The sequence below is a fragment of the Ursus arctos genome, unplaced genomic scaffold (assembly GCF_023065955.2).
Source record: "Ursus arctos isolate Adak ecotype North America unplaced genomic scaffold, UrsArc2.0 scaffold_5, whole genome shotgun sequence".
Lineage (NCBI taxonomy): Eukaryota > Metazoa > Chordata > Mammalia > Carnivora > Ursidae > Ursus > Ursus arctos.
In genome coordinates this window covers 24,927,941-24,940,413 of record NW_026623067.1, presented here as the reverse complement: position 1 = coordinate 24,940,413, position 12,473 = coordinate 24,927,941, and the positions used below count along the sequence as shown (strand labels likewise).

Sequence of the window (12,473 nt, the reverse complement as noted above, 5' to 3'; positions counted from 1 at the left end):
AGAGGGAGCATAAGCAGGGGGAGAAGCAGAGGGAGAGGGAGAAGCAGACTCTCCACTGAGCTCAATCCCAGGACTCTATGATCATGACCTGAGCCAAAGGCAGATGCTTAGCCATCTGAGCCACCCAGGCGCCCCTTGACTTTACAAATTTATTCAATTTATACAAGTTCCTAACATGATCAAAACACAACAGCCAAGCAATACCAAATTAGGAGAAAACCAATGGGCAAGAGTAGGACAACTATTAAGACTAGAGTTTTAAGGCAAAATATTCCTGAGTTTAATTATACAGTCAAGTAACAGTGACCTAAAATTCCAACTGATAATCATTTCTGTTGAAATTACAAACAAAAGGTGTATAAGTGCTAATTTAACATCAACAAATTAAGAATGAGATGCACTCCTTTGTGTAGTAACAGGCATGGTGAGGTGATGAAGAGAAAACACTTGCATTTGTTTTGTACACCAAAATTTCTCACTTTAGTGAGTTTGTAACAAATTAGCCCAAAGAGAGTCTCCTCTCTCTTCCTATTTATTTAGGGAACACCCAGGCTATTACTTTTTCTTGCTTAAACTTCTTTGGAAGTTATCGATTGACTACTCACTGTCTTGATAACCTCTTTGTACCTGATTCTAAAGATTAGCCAACATAAACTGGGAGAGTCCTTTAAGTAACCTCAGGTTTATCTGTCAACTCTCTTCAGTGATGTATCTGTTCTCTGAAAAGAAAAGGAATGTCAGATAAGGAACGATAGTTGTTAAGTAACCATATCCTTTAGGTTTTAACCTAAAAAAGCAAGACACCTGTGTGAGGTCTGCAATTGTGCACAGCATTTTTTCCTCTGGAAAAGTAACTGTAAGGACGTGGAATAGAAGCAGTGCACTTACGGCTTGGATCTGGTGTCTGAACAAACTGAAAAGGGACCACAATTCTACTCTGCACTGTTGTTTGTTCAGAGGAAGAGAAGGGAAAAACGGACACAGGCTATCACTGTTCCCAGGGAAAAGCAATTTTCAAAAGGTACAGCAAGAGGAGAAAGTTTGGGTGGTACTGGAATGCTAAGAAGCTCCAGTGGTGTCAGGGAAAGATATTGCAGGATGGGTGGCTGGTAGGAATACACAAAAAGCATGAGAGCCTAGGAGATGCTCTAGAAAATTCTTTGAGCTGTGACACTGTGTCTTCCTTACTCATTTGAGTATCTTGCTCATCTGTATATCACAGATTCTGTTCTAAGAGTTGAGCTAAAATGGAGTGAAACATAAAAAGTCTAATGGGTAAAACTCCCACAGGGATGGTGCAGGCCACCTGGCTGGAGATGAGGCTTGGATATGGTAACTTGTAGTTAGGCAACCCTTCACTCCCCGTCCAGCTCTGATTTGCATGGGGTCTCGGCAGACTCAAGCTAAACATCTGGAACTCTGTTTGCAATCCGGATTCAGGTATGTGCTGATGAGCGTAAGCGGGAGCAATGGTGCCAAATTGCAGAAGAAACAATGGAAGGCCTTAGAAGAAAAACTGTAATTAGAAAGAAGTTCTGCAGAATGGACCAGCTGCAAAAACAGGTCCAAAGAAAGGGGCACGATGGACCCAAGCAGAGAGTGAAATTGGACTCGAATTCTCCCTGACCTCACTCTCAGAAATCCCCTGTATGTGTGGGGCAAAAGAAGGCTACATGTAGCTGTGGGTTAGAAAAATAAGAAGATGTGTTAACTGACTAAACCCCTTGTAGATCCCGAAGTATGCAAGAATGTCAAACACAGGGATCAGAGTTCCTAGAGTTTCAGAAGTTCAAAGCAGTAAGCACTATAATTCAGGTGGTCTGAACACAGTAGTGATGTTACACTGGAACAGTGCTATGCCTGGGGTCAACCTGAGTAACAATGGAGCACAGGAACAGCAGGGTGCAGACGGCTGGTAGTGGTATAAAGAAAGCGAAGGAGGGGGCCTGCGTGGCTCAGCTGGTTGAGTGTCTGACTCTTGATTTCAGCTCAGGTCATTATCTTGGGGTTGTGGGATCAAGGCCCATGTTGGGCTCCACACTTAGTGCAGGGTCTGCTGGAGATTCTCTCCCTCTTCCTCGTCCTCCCTCTTTACTTCTCCCCCTACCCGAACTCATGCTCTCTCTCTCTCTCTCAAAATAAATAAAATCTTTATTTATTTATTTTAAAGATTTTATTTATTTATTTGACAGAGAGAGAGGCAGCGAGAGAGTGAACACCAGCAGGGGGAGTGGGAGAGGGAGAAGCAGGCTTCCCGCTGAGCAGGGAGCCGGATGCGGGGCTCAATCCCAGAACGCTGGGATCATGACCTGAGCTGAAGGCAGACACTTAACGACTGAGCCACCCAGGCGCCTCACAAATCTTAAAAAAAAAAAAAAAAAAAAAAAAAGGGAAAGAGTTGAGATTCAGTGGGTCAAGTTGGAGTTGTTGATAAAATTGTTAAGTTGACCTTGCCTAATAATCATAGGGTATTGGGTTTCGGAGGTATTTATATGCACATGAGGTAAATTGTTGGAAAATAGGGAGTGTGTTAGTCAGCTAGGGCTGCCTTACTGAAGTACCACAGACTGGCTGGCTTCAACAACTGGAATTTGTTTTTTCGCAGATCTACAGCCCAGGAGTCCAGGATTAAGGTGTTAGCAGGATTGGTGTCTGGTAAGTCCTTTCTTCCTAGCTTGCTCATGGCTGCCTTCTCGTTGTGTTTTCACCCACCTTTCCTGTGTATGTGCACAGAGAGTGAGTAAGCTCTAGTGTCTCTTCCAGTTCTTAGAAGGACCCCAGTCCTATTGGATCAAGGCCCCACCCATACCACCTCAATTAACTCCTTCCTTAAAAGCCCTATCTTCAAATATAGCCACTTTGTGGATTAGGGCTTTAACATAGGAATTTTGGGGGAACAGAATTCAGGAGCCAGAATGGATCTTCATGAATGAATCTAGGAAAAGGAAAAGATGTAGAGTTCTACCATGTACCTAAAGATGACTATTCACCTTCAAGTGCTTGTGTCTGACCTGTATATATGGAAGGCTTGTACATAAGAGAAGCAACGGGTAAGGGCCACCTGGGTGGCTCAGTTGGTTAAGCGGAGTCTCCTTCTCCCTCCACCCCTCCCCCTGCTTGTGCTCTCTCTCAAAGGAATAAAATAAAATCTTTTTAAAAAGAAAGAAAGAAAATAAAAAAGAAAAAAGCAATGGGTAAAAAGCCCATTCCCCTTTCTTAGAGTTTCCAAAAAACGGTCTTGATTCACCCCATAGTCCAGTGGGTATTAAACCGAAAGGAATATTCATCTTTTACACCTACGCTTTGTTTATCAGACTATAAATAATTTTTTCTGGGATAAATTTTGCAAACTATAACCAAGTCTCCTTTGGAAAGTATAGAAGAAAAAAGTTGAGGCAATGTGTGAACTCTGACCATCGTGAGTTTTCTTTGACTTAAAGAAACTGTGTTCTAGATCAGATTCATACTGCTATTTACTGTGTGAATAGTCTTCAGAAGGCAAGTTTGTTTTTATACAAATAAAAATATGAATGTGATCTCATGTATTACATTGCGGGCTTATAAAAATACCATGACTTTTTAATGATTTTTTTTGGGGGGTGGAGAAAAGGAAAACCAGAAATTGCCAACATTGCAGTACCCAGTTGATTTTTCTCCAAGAACAAGTCGAGCATAGATTTGATTTTATTGTATAATAATAATATGAGTTAAATGTGGCTCAGAGTACTGCCCTGTCCTGCACTAAATGAATACTCACTATCTTTGATATGTTCTCTTTTTGTAGCCGCCTATCAAGTGTCAACCGTGTGTCATTTAGGCTGGGTTGTAGGCAATATAAACCAATTCTGACTTACGGGAAAAGGGAATTTGTTAGATAAAAAGGACAAATCATAGAATTGAAGACAAGCTGCTGGTCGTTGAAAGGGCAGGACGCAGAGTAGATAGGTTTTAGGGCTGCAGGGAACATGACCCAGTAGGCACTCTCTTTAGGATGCCACTGTTGCTATAAATCACAGTGTCCATAACCAAGCTTCTCCTGAAAAGAATCAGGTTAGCAAAACTTGGGTCAGGTGTCCATTTGATTAGCAATTCCCCTGATGGCGCACCTGCTGAGGGCGTATGGGGTGCCGCTAGAAGAATGGGAATGGGCAGGACAAAGCAACCGACGTCCCCTAGGAACAACTACCAGAAATATACCTGTGTTGAATATTGATTGTGGAAAGGTGAAAGCATTAGGATTAGCACTGACAACAGAAGAATTTCCTGCTGACTTTGTTTCCCTAAATGACCTCCAAGTAGATCCTCCCATCTCTGACTACGTGGTAATAAAACCCCAAAATAAGGATGCTGTATCATGGCCTGAGATGTCTGCTTACCTAGCTGCGTTTAAATCCTGGCTTCATATTTCGCTCCGCTGGAGGATTTCTGTGCCCCTTTCCTGGCTTTGTACTGCTGCCACCACCTCTTTGTCATCTTTCTGCTTTTCAGTATGACCTTCATTATTTCCCCACAGATTACTCACCAGCCTGAGGGTCCTAACAATGCCGACCTACAGCAGTGGGGACTGAGTTTTAGAGTCTCATGAAACAACAATCTTAACCAGTGTGGAAACAACATTCCAGTCGAACTCTTCTCTAATCCTTGGTGCCCAGGCCATGTCACCTCAGCTGTTGTTGTTAGACTCCATTTTGGTCTGACTAGATATATAGCTCTCAGCGAAATCTAATTTTTTGTGGTGCAATCAAGAAACGTCTAGGTACAGATTAAGCAGCCTTTCAGCTATGTTTGTTTGGGCACTTGAAGGCTGGTCTAGTTTTGAAATGGCTCCCTTAAAGACCAAATGGGGAAAGCCAAGAACTCTGGGCAATACTTCAAAAGTCAGCAGCTGCTCTGCACTCCCAGTCAATCCCAATTTGCCACTTGGCTGCTTACTGATGAGCTGCTTGTATGAGTGTTGGATAGCGCCATAGTGTATTCCCTGGTTCACCCATTGGCTTACCAAGCTTGGGGCAGATATCTGGTACCCCAGAAGCTTGGCCTGTCTGCTAAACAGCTTGTTATAAGGGAAAGAGAATTTGATTGGAAGTCAAGAGTCCAGTTGCAGATTTGAACTGTCCCTAATTACATATATGGTGGGGGGCAAGTAACTTAATCTAGCTAGGCCTTAGGGGTTTGTTGTTGTTGCTGTTGTTAACATTTTATGGGAACTTCAAACCTTTGCAAAAGCAGAAAGAATAATATAATAAATCCCCCACCCTATTGTCTATCTTCAGCAATTATGAACTTCAAATAGTTTAACTCTGCCTCACCTACTGGGTTACGGTGAGACAAATCCCAGAATCATATCATTATATCCATAAATATTTCAGAGTGTATCTCTAAAAGATTAGAACTACTTTGTTTTTAAAAGTCACAATAACATTAGATACTAGAAGTAATAATAACTCAATAATACTTTCAAATATTTAGTGTTCAGATTTTCCTGACTGTAACATTTAAAAAAATATCTTTTTAGGGGCACCTGGCTGGCTTAGTTGGGAGAGCTTGTTACTCTTGATCTCAGGATCATGAGTCTGAGCCCCACATTGGGCATAGAGATTACTTAAAAAGATAAAAATAAATGTAAAAAAATTTTTTTTTCAATGTTCTGTTTCCTTTAATGATGCCCTATGTCCCTGAAGGGCAGGTACAGGCAGCTAGGCAATGGCAAGAGATGTTCACTTGAAGATCTTGCCCTGACTGAAGGTTTTGCCCACATGTTAGAAGGCCCCTTCCCAGGAAAAGTACTCTCGAACCAGCGTCTGGATCTCCTCACTGCCAGGATGCAGTTTCTGCTATGTATGTGACTCGTAGTCCACCTGCCAATCTGGACTCAGCGGAAAGGCAAGCTCCTGGTCTTGAACAACCCAGACTCCAGAAATGGAGCTGCTATTGCTGGTTCCAAAGAGGATGACACTGACAAAGGCATTCTTCCTCAGCTTGTCCAACCGCTGGAACATTCCAGCGATGAGGCTGCAACTCATGAAGGTCTGGGTGAGCTCTTCAGGGAAGCAGCCCTCAGAGTACCACAGAGACCAGCCATCCTTATCAATGTGCTCCCAAAAATACGGCAGCACCACAGAGAGAGTGTCCTCATTGGAGTACCTGCAGCTTAAATTTTCCAACACAAAGTTACTCTTGGACAGGAGAGCAAAGGGGTCCTTGGCCTTTGGTTCTGCAGCCAGTGCCTGGTCACATTCATCCATCTTCTCTTCAGGAGCAGGGGCAGCAGCCTTTTTTTCCTCTTTCTGCTCAGCCTGGCTTCTCTCCCTGAGAACCTTTCTCTTTCCGTGGTCTGTGCTTTTTAGGATCTGCAAACTTTTCAGCATCCAACTGGGCCATCTTCTCACAGCGTTTCACCTCCCCTCCCCCGAACTGGGGCTGGTTAATGCTGGTGAGGAACCAGCAGTTGGTATTGGGGAAGGTCTGGAGGAAAGAAGGCTCCAGGACCTGTTTATAATAGAGCCACAAGAGCGTGCAGACAACTGCAATGTCAGCCAGTGTCCCACATTGGACCACCAGGAAAGTCCTCGTCTTCAAGTGAACATCCAGTAGCCCCAGAATTTGCTTCACTTCCTCCTTTGCATTCTCTGTGGCCTGCTTGTTGTGGTGCATGGTGCCCAAGGTGGGGAACACCCAGGTACTGGTTGGGGGCACTATGTCACTATCAGTAAAGCTCACCCACTGCATTCCTGGGCTGCTGCCTCTGGAGTACTTCCCCACAGCAACTCACTGCAATGGCATTACTCTCAAACACACAGAAGCCATCATCACCCTCAAATGCTGGAATCTTGGCAGCAGGAAATGTACGGAGAAATTCAGGGGTACAGTTTGTTTGGCCAAAGTGGAAGTGGGGTGGTGCAGAGAGCATGGGGACCTGAACCCCGCTGTGCTGAGCAGCAATGAGAGCCTTGATGGCCCTTCAGTTTTCAGGATATGTGTACAGGGTCCCAGCCACCATGGTGATTCTGCAGAGAAAGCTAAAAAAAAAAAAATTTTTTTAAAGGATGGAAATGAGGTCAAAAATTCAATTGTTTAATTGTCTCTTAAGTCTATTTTAAACTGTAGAGTCTCCCTCTCTCTCTCTTTCTCTCTCCTTCAACTTATTTGGGCGGGGGGAGTAGATTATGTGTCCTGTAGAGATATTCAGTCTGGACTTTGTTAATTGCATCCTTGTAATGATACTTAATATATTGCTCTGTCTTCTGTATTTCTTGTAGTTAGATCTACAAGTTTGGTCATTTTAAGTACTCATTTTTGGTAAGAATGCTTCTTAGGTAGTATCATGCACTTCCATTAGGAAGCATATTATGTCTAGTTGTTTGTCCTTTTGAGTTGTTAGCAGCCATTGATAACCATTGTCTAGATCCATTATTTCAAAAGCGGTTGCAAAATAGTGATATATTTTTAATATACCTTCTTCATTTACTAGATAGAGTACTTCTATAAAAAGTAGCTTCTTGCAAACTATTTGGTTACCCTGCACTATAGAGATGTGGGAAAAGCAGGATAAATGCTTGATTCCTTTCCCTGTATTTACAAGTTTTAAAAAATAATGAATCATTTTTCTAGCATCTTCTCATGGAGAACAATGAAGGGTTTTTGTTGTTATGTAAAATCATTATGCACTTCTGGGTTTAAACATATTTGATGTGCTTTAACCCATTAAACCATTTTGGTTATTATTCTTGTAGAAGTCCATATCAGCTAGTGGGAACTGCTTCAATTAGTCTAATAAGGAGAGAACATATAAAGTTCTATGTTTGCATAAGACATGAGCTATGGGAAAATCCAAAAGAATTGACAAAACACTCCTAGATCTAAAAAGTAATTATAGTAAGTTTGTAGGATACAAGATTAATAATAAAGTCTGTCACTTTCCTATGCGCCAGTAAAAAGTAGAAATGAAAAAGTAGAATTAAAATGAAAAACAATATAATTTACATTAGCACCCCGAAAATGAAATATGTAGGTATAAATCTAACAAAATATGTACAAGAGCTAATTGAGGAAAACTTAAAAACTCTGATAAACAAAATCAAAGAATTAAATAAATGAAGAGATAGTCCATGTTCATGGATAGGAAGACTCAATATTGTCAAGATATCAGTTCTTCCAACTTGATATACAGATTCAGTGCAACCCCAATCAAAATCCCAGCCATTTATTTTATGGATAGCAATACACTGAGTCTAAAGTTTTATGAATAGACAAAAGACCTGGAATGTTCAACACAATATTGAAGGAAAAGAACAAAGTTGGAGGAATGACACTATTGATGTCAAGACTTACTGTAATTGCAAACTTCTGCTCTGCAAAAGACAACGTCAAGAAAATGACATGACAAGCCATAGATTTGGAGAAAATACTTGCAAAAGACATATCAGATAAAGGACTGTTATCCAAAATGTGTAAAGAACTCTTAAATCTCAGCAATAAGAAAACAATCTGATTTTTAAAATAGCTCAAAGAAGAAAGAGGAAGAAGAGGAAAAAGAAGAAGAAGAAGAAAGTATTATACCTGCCAAGAAGGCAAAGCAAAAACAGCACCTCTCTCTGTGCAGTGCTGGGAGTTGAATGGCGACCAAGACACAAATCCATGAGATTTTCTTCAGTGCTTTTTTTTTTTTTAATTTTTCCAAATAAGAAAGCTAATAATACAAAAACTTTAAGTCATCAGGAGTCAAATTGTGATGATGATCCTGTTTAAATCAAGCCTGAATGAATTAAAGTAAGTATAGGTTTTATAATTTTCAAAGTATTCTTTAAAAAAAAAAAGTACTCTTAAGGTGTTCAGGAAACTGTACTTAAATGTAACATCTCCATTTTTAGTGATCGTGGATAAATGATGTGTGACTGTAACTTCCTCCTTGGTTAAATTATAAACTATTATATATCACAACATGATTGAATATATGCCATTTCAAACCAAGCTAAAGATGAATGACCCATATTTCAAGTTAAGCTTTTTACATGTTAAAATAAGACAATAATCTTGGACCATGACTAAAACCCAACACAGAAAGACTGATGTGTCACATATTCTAAGTATCATTGAGTCAAAGGCAATGAAATTTGTTACATACTATGATATTTGAGAATGTATGTAAGCTTTTTAAATGTAGTCCACGGTTCAGTACTATTAAGTCCTGATCCATCCAGTTGATGCATTGCATCATCAACCTGCCAGGAAGCCTTTGGAGAGCCATTTGTCCCTGGATCCAAATCAAATATGTACCCTGAGTGGTAAAAAATATTTTGTTAGACTCAGCGACTGAGTTATCTCTGACGGGACTGCCAAATGAATTATGACAACAGTTGACCACTTTGGACTCTGGGGCAATATTACCAAAAAGTAAAAGAGAAAAATATGTTCTTTCTAGTTTCTGATCTTATGCAGAACAAATACATCATTCTTTCTGTTATGAATCTCAGTTGAAGTCCAAGGCTCCTCTGCTTTTCTTTATCGGAACCTAACAGGGTATGGACGTCATTTATCCTGTGTGTTATTTGAAGGGGCATATACTCAAAGTTGGTACGTAACATTATTTCTGAATCACAACGCAGTTGAGGCTTAAGAGAGAATTGTTGGCTCCTGACTTACCTGGGATCACCTCTCAGCATTACTACTTAATAGGGGTAACACTATCTTTTGTTATGGCTGTAAAAGTCAATGGTGAATGTTAAGTCTTTGACATATTGTGGGCACTCATAAAAAAGACAGCTTTGATTATGATGGTCTAACAACAACAGGCTTTTTCTAACATTGCTAACTTCAAGTCTTCTGAGGATAAATGTATGAATACGATTACATATAAGACAGTGGGGCACAGTCCACCAGGAAATGCATAACCTGCCGAAGGCCTTCAACAACAAATAAACAAAAGCAGCAACAGGATCACAAATACACAATAACAAGAATACTAAGAAACCCACTGTGCCGCCCACGTCAACCCTGTCTGCCCCTTGGTCCCTAAATATTAAAAGTTAAATAATGTATTTAGGAAAGAGTCCTCAGAAATTATTTTGCCTTTCGGCAACTTTATACCTCAGATATATAAAAGAAGTTCTTTCTTTCTTTCTTTCTTTTTTTAATGAATAGTTTCTAAGTTCATCTGAAGCATCCCCTCATTCCTGTGACCAACACATTAATAATTCTCTACATTACTACTTTGCTTTACTGCTCCCACGCTGATTCAGAAAACATGAACACTTGGCTATTCACGAGGAGCAGTGTTCAGTTTCTCTGACTACCTGAATTCCCAGAGGGAAAGGAAGCACAGACTATGTTTCATTTCCATCAGGCTTCTGCTGCAATGCTGTGATTTTTCTCCAGGTCCAGGCCCCAGGCCACTGCGTGAAAGGCTAGGACTTCCCGAAGACAAAGACTTCAATTTTGGTTTTATTGCATTTCTTTGTATTTTATTATTCCTCTACATCCTGCTTCAGGAAAGTTTTGGAAAACACAAAGATCTCAACCCTGGGAGCCAAACTGCTTAAAACAATTACTTGGTTTTTAGTGGGATTTTTTTTTTTTTTTTTTTCAAAAAAAAAAAAAAAGATTTTCCTCTTGCAAGGATTTGGGAGTTTACTTTCTTGCAAAAGATGGGCTTTCTGAAAAATTTCCATTGGCAGTAATCCAGGGTCATAATGACTTTAAATTAAACCCTCAAGGGTTTCCCTTTCTCTTCTTGAGCCACAAACAATTCCTTCCTCTGAGTGTTAGACTTAGTTTAACTCAGCAAGTTTCCAGAAGCCGTGCACATGGACACAGAGGGCAGGAATTCAAACTTTCAACTTTAAAGAGGCTGTTAGGGCCTGGCATCTTCAGCCCTCTCTGAATCCCTGCTGTTCTACTGAGTGTGAGTGCACACGGAAGGCCGGAGAGCAGCTGTTTGCCTAGGTTGTGCAGGGCTGGTAAGGAATTTCAGACAGGTGTGTAAATTATTTTATGCAAAAAATGTATCTAAGGGCAAAACCTTGATCAGATCAAATATTCCAAAGAAATGACTCATGACTATCGTGCTGTCTCATAAATTGAAAACATTGGCACTTTCCCAGAATTTCTTTCACCTTACAAGATATTTGTAACAGTACAATTTTATGTTTACAAGTCCACCAGCCTGAATTATTTTAAATTTACTTAGTTTTTTTTAAAGCAATGTTTCTCCTAAACAGTGAAGATTATTCGAGGTAATCTCACAGAAGGAATCTCCGTGATGGGAGGGAAGCAGAAAGCAGCTTAGCATTTTTCCTCCCCTTCTCTACCCGCCCCCCTCCCCCCACCCCAGTCCTCTTCCACACCCACCCACCCCAATTCAAACAGGTTCTAATTAAGGCAAAAACATATCTATCTGAAGAACAAGCTTGAGTTTCACCAAAGTACTAAGCGTCGTGGGATAGGGACATTTAGAAGGGCAGAATATTTGTAGGCACCACAAATGTAAAGCCAAGTCTGGTCTTTGGAATTGCTTGGCTGAAATTGCTTTCTCTTGTCTGGAAGAGCAGAGATCAGATGTGCCTCAGACTTGCTTTCAAGCATTTTGTTTGGGAGTTTCTCAGCTCTTGACTGGGGATTCCTTTAGATTTTGTCTTCGAGTTTTGTAGCTCACTGGCCTTTTGGTTGAGTTCTGTTGCTGATAATTTGAAGATGACTCTGGTCCTGTGTGATTTGGCTCTTAAGAAGATTTACAGGTGAGTCTCTTTAGTCATGCCCCGAAAAGGTGATAAAATTTTAAAAATCTATTTGGAGGCCACACAATTTAACATAATTCCACTTCTGTGTTTCCTCACCTTATACTTGTAATCCATTAAGCTGTTTTATAGAGGCTAAATATAAAAGGACCGTGGTACTATAGTATTTCTTAACCTGTTATTAAGAGCACAATATTTTAAAGGAATGAGGACCCAAATGCAAATTTCTATTCTCTTTGTATAACATTTATGCAATAAAGAATGAATTGAGTACATGATTCTTCATGTCTGAAGTACTAGGGCTGGTAATGCATGGAGCGGCAAGAAGCAAGCATTAATCTATCCAGCTGCTAAGAAATGAAATGTCACTTGGAGGAACTTGGTCTCGCTGGCACATTCTTTCATGGAATTCTCCATCAAAAAGCACAGGCAAAAGTAATTCTTTTTCCAATGCATTATATCATAACACATCTACCCTTTTTCGTGTATTCAGACTTAACTTCTGCCTATGGAGTGCGTATACAGGAGCTTCTGTTTTTTTCTTTTTAAGATTTTATTTATTTATTTTGAGAGAGAGCCTGCGCGGGCAAGGTGGGGGGGAGGGGCAGAGGCAGAGGGAGAAGCAGACTCCCCGCTGAGCAGGGAGCCCCACGAGGGTCTCAATCCCAGGACCCTGAGATCACGACCTGAGCCGAAGGCAGATGCCCAACCGACCGAGCCACCCAGGCGTCCCCCGTTTTT

The 12,473-nt window shown here is 40.7% G+C and overlaps 1 long non-coding RNA gene and 1 pseudogene across 4 annotated transcripts in view; one reads left to right on the top strand and one right to left on the bottom strand.

Annotated features, from left to right (window-relative positions):
* Positions 1-12,473, top strand: part of LOC130542723 (uncharacterized) — a 407,418-nt gene that overhangs the window by 278,128 nt on the left and 116,817 nt on the right. For 3 of the 4 annotated variants that reach the window (XR_008957459.1, XR_008957458.1, XR_008957460.1), the window contains one exon: positions 2,606-2,655. This is a non-coding gene — a long non-coding RNA (uncharacterized LOC130542723). Of the gene's footprint in view, positions 1-1,290; positions 1,441-2,605; positions 2,656-12,473 lie in introns of all 4 variants that reach the window. The other variant, XR_008957461.1, reaches the window with a different exon arrangement.
* LOC113261658 (elongation factor 1-gamma-like) lies at positions 5,692-7,000 on the bottom strand (annotated as a pseudogene).